Raw genomic sequence first — 4,785 nt, 5'->3', positions numbered from 1 at the left:
CACTTGAGTTGAGGTACTTTTTTATGTGCTTTTTATATAATTTATAAATATTTTAAATACTGAAAATGGAATGCTTTTCACCAGTCCAGAAAAAGCCCTACGCGAGGTAGCAGAATGAGTTTCGCCTAACATTATTTGCGTTATGAAGCAATGTTAACCGACAGCTCTTGCATTAGTCAATAAATATTATTGGCTAATGCAAGTATTTTACAATTAACGATATTCATCAGCCGATAGATTTTTTTATTTAATTGACACTGCTCATGATATCGTGATCATCGCCCTCAGTCTTATATGCGTCTTGTAACTCACTCCTAGTACCAATGAGGTCCAAACATTACATGTATGGACCTCATAGGCGACATCAGTAGTTTTTTGGGTTAGAAATCTTTGTGAAGATGAATCTATTGTAATTGTAACACAAGTACGAGCTAAATTTGAGTCTTTTGATTTAATAATACATTAAAAGTGTAAATGCATTGTTAGCAATAACAAAAAAATGAAAGAAATGAAGGGAACTTACATTTTGACGACTTTTTCGAGATTTTATTGCCAGTTGCTCTTCACTTCTGACTCGCGATCGAAGCTGATATGCAGATCACGTGATACGCGTTCTCATCACCTGATCGGTTGGTTATTCTTTTCGCCAGACGTTAATAACTATATATTTCATAATGCTAGCATTCATCACAAATTTAGGTTGAAAGAGATTGCATTTACCGTAAACAGCGCAAGCTTTAATTTTCTCAAAAATAACATTTAATTGATTGCACAAGTTTCGCCTCGAACAAGTAGGATCATTTGGTCCCATATGGGCGTAACTACAAGGGGGGGGGGGCAGCGGGGTGTCCCTATACTACTACATCAACTAGCCAGCAATTATCTTTTTTCTCTCTTTTTTACCTAAATACCCCTCCCCCCAAAAAAAAAGGTTAAAGAGAAAGAGAATTGAGGAACACAATATGCTTTATTTTTTCCTCTTTTACTGTTTAACAAGACTTATAATCAAATATTAAATGGGACTTAATTAGAACAGCCTTTTTTAAAGAGTCAATTAATAAAAAATATTCCTCCTCGGGATTTGAGCTTTCATAAAATATCAATCTTTTTCATGACTACCGAAAATGCATAAATATCCCAATTTTTTTATTGGTATATAAAGCTTCAGCTCATGTGTTGCGCCTGTCTTATTTAATGTTATACAATTTTATGCTTTTAATGAATTCCTAAAAACACTAAATTCTCAGATCCTGTCGCAATCGAATGATTCGATTGGTAGCTAATGAATGATCATTATGTTTCATGAATTGTTTAAAATGTGTCTCTCTATCAGTTTTGAATATTTAAAAAAAAAAATTCAGCGCGTGCTTTTTGCTCGCAATATTTTGATTAGTAAGAAGTTCTTATCTTGTATATGCGAGTTTGATAGACAGATAAATCACTAGAGAGAGGGGGGGGGGTCCCTCAGCTACTTGTCCTTGCTTATTCCCAATTTTTTATCATGCTCGTGATGTGTTTCAAAGTCTTTTCTGATTTTTTTTACCCTTTTTAGTGTCTCGGAGCTTCCCCTCTATTTCTTTTAACTATGATGTAGCCCTTTTTACTTGTTTCAATTCTTTTATGTCTCATTTCATTGAAAACATAATTATGAAACTGACGTACATTGTATATACTTTATTACGAAATTTTGATATTGTTTTGTCTTGTTTGTTTGGCTTTCTTTTTTCATCTTCTCATCCTTCTTCTTTTTCTTCTTACTTTTCCCTTTCCTTATTTTCTCTTTTATTTCATTTCATGAGGCACCCGGCCGCCAACTTATATACAACAAACATATTTTGAGGCGGATATCCAGTGAGGGGCCGTGGAGGTGTGCCCCTCTAAAAAGGGAGGAAAATAGGAAAGAAAAAAGGAGAAGGAAGGAGAAAAAAAAAGAAAGATGATGATGATGAAATTATCTTGGTGATGATGATGGTGGTGGTGATGGTGGCGGTGATGATGATGATGAAGATAATGATGGTGGTAGTGGTGATGATGATGAGAATGAAGTTGGTGATGATGATGATGATGACTAAATGTAATTTTCGTTATTTTTTCTTTGAAAAAATTAAGTAGTGCAAAGGTGAATTCATTTAAAGTTTATTATGAAAATAGCAGAAACAAATAATTTGAAAAATTGGTATGCGTTCGAGGAAAATCCATCCCCCACAAAAAAAAAAAATCAAGGTGAGATTTTTCTTTGATTATTTTTGACGGCTTAGGCCTTTGCGAGCAGCTATATCGGATATAATTATGGTAAAAAAGTAAATGAAATGCCAAGAAACACGTGAAAATGACTTTTATTGTTCATTCAGTATATCAATTGATAACTTCATACTCGTTCCAAAAAGAAAAAGTGGGTCATTACGGACCATTAAAAATGGGAAATTTTGGCATTTTATATTACATAGAATATACAGCAACTGCAGAGGGGGTAGTCTGCCCCCCCCCCCGACGAGCCACCACCCATGCAAAGGACATATCTCTGCCCCCTGAAGAGCTTGAAAGACCTCTATTGCCCCCCCCCCCGGACGAACTTGAAGACCTTTTTTTTTGCTTGTCATTTTTTTTTCTGGTACGAAATCCTTTATTTATGATTGATAACCTTTTTTTGGAGGGGGGGGGTTGTTTTGGGGGTTTTTTTTTTTGCTTGTCAAATTTTTTGGCGGACGGTTTTGCCAACCCCTGTGGAAAATCCTAGGTACGCCATTGATCTCAACCTCTGCTCATTTTTTTTTTGCACGCATGCATAAAATCTCGACTTACCCATCATTTTCTCACTTTTCTCCTTCCTTTTATTTTCCATTAACTTTTCTTTCGTTCACTTTTTTTCTGTCCTCTTTTTCCGTCTATTCTTTTTCTTGTCTCACCGCTTTTCCTCATCCCCCAGCCCCCGACACCCACGCAGATTCGCAAATGATATCAAGTGTACTGGCAAGGGCGGAAATCTCTCCCAAAATGTAGCCGGGGCCAGGGGCTGGAAAATTTGACAAGAAAAAAAACAAACAAACAAACAAACAAAAAGAAGGTTTATCACCCCAAAAAGAAGGTCATCTTGACCAAAAGAAATTTGACAAGCAAACAAGCAAAAGAACAAAAAAAGGGCACCCCAAAAGTAAGACCGTCTCTTCCAAAGTACATGTTTTATTTCGATTTTGAATGAAAAGACCAAAAATAGTAGTGGGACATTTCAAAATTGGCCCCCTACTATTTTGGGTGAGGGGACATGTCCCCCTGGAATTTGCGCCCATGTGGGTGGGTGGGGGGGGGGGGTGTTGCGCCTCCCTTTCAGAATCATTATGGAAGAGTGTGAATACTCGCTGTGATTTTGATTCTCATACCTTTAAAAAAATAGAACAGCTATGCCTTGAACACAGGCCAAAATGCATAACGATTTCTCAACGGCATTAACAACTTTCGTAAAAGGTGCTCCATTTATAAATTAAGATGGATGTACAGCTGTCTATGGCGACAAAATTTGTTGCGAATATTTACCAAGAATTGTGAGAAATGGACTGAAAATGCAACAAAAGAACCGGTGAGTACCGATTAAACAGTATTAAGTAATTAAATGCAACATATGTTATCATTATAGTTTAACAACTTCTAGATAATGCGCTTTAGTTCTAAGCTAGGGCGGCCCAAACGCGCTGTGAGTGGAGTCCCAGTTTATCAACACGGGTAAGTACTATTGCGGTGTCGCCTAAAGTGTTGTAACTAGGCTACGAACAAAGAAGGAAAATGGCGACAAGATCATCGGTGAGTATCTGCTCATCTTCTTACATTATTTTTCTTCATATAGGGATTAGGCCCTAATTCTAGTGTAAAAAAAATTGAATATACGTATTGGGGATTTAGTTTTTTTATTAATGTTATTTTCCATTTAGGGCCTACATAATTATGACGCTAAGCAGTAGAGGCGCATGGCCAATATGGGAGACTCTCTCCAATAGGGAAGACAATCTCCCACATTGGAGACTTGCTTTGCAAAAGGACAAAAGAAACAACACCAACAAAAGCATGATTTTTTCCACCCAAAATTTGTCTCACTGAGGTCAGAAGCCCATTTGTTTTGTGTGTGATTGACAACAAAAATCCTTATCAAAACAAAAGTAGACGGTGAATTTTTAAAGTAGACGGTGAAAAGGGGTAATTTTTCATGAGGAATCTGCTTATCACATTTTTTATTTGCCGCCAAGGTAATCCTTTTGCGCAAATGTAAACAAAGGAAATTGGTCTCCAAAACTGGAGACTGTCTCTGAAATTGGATACCCAAATTCTTCACAAAAGTCTCTGATATTGGAGATAATCTCCCACATTGGAGACAGTCTCCAATATTGGCCATGCGCCTCTACTGCTAGTATTAGGCACTCCTAGTACCAATGAGGTCCAAACATTAACATGTATGGACCTCATAGGCGACATTACCCAAAATTATGGGTTAGACAATTCAGTTCTGATTTCAAACCCAAGACTTTGGTAAATGTACGCCTTGATACAAATTGGAGTTATGCGATATGACTTTCATTTGGTGGGAAGCCTTTAAATACTTCCAAAATGAGTTGAAATTAATATGAATTACAATAAACTTACATTTCAGGCCCTTTTTGTTGATTTTCGGTGAGCGTTCCACACAGCTGCGACGAGTAATCAACTCCGAAGTGATACGCGAACTGGTCAGCTGATCGGTCAGGTGATCGGTAGATTATCTTTGTCAGACGTTCATAATTTATGTAAAGCGTATCAATC

Source organism: Lytechinus variegatus, chromosome 2 (genome assembly GCF_018143015.1).
Source record: "Lytechinus variegatus isolate NC3 chromosome 2, Lvar_3.0, whole genome shotgun sequence".
In the NCBI taxonomy this organism is placed as follows: Eukaryota; Metazoa; Echinodermata; class Echinoidea; order Temnopleuroida; family Toxopneustidae; genus Lytechinus; species Lytechinus variegatus.
The sequence above is the reverse complement of the archived record's forward strand: the minus strand, read 5'-3'. Positions refer to the sequence as shown.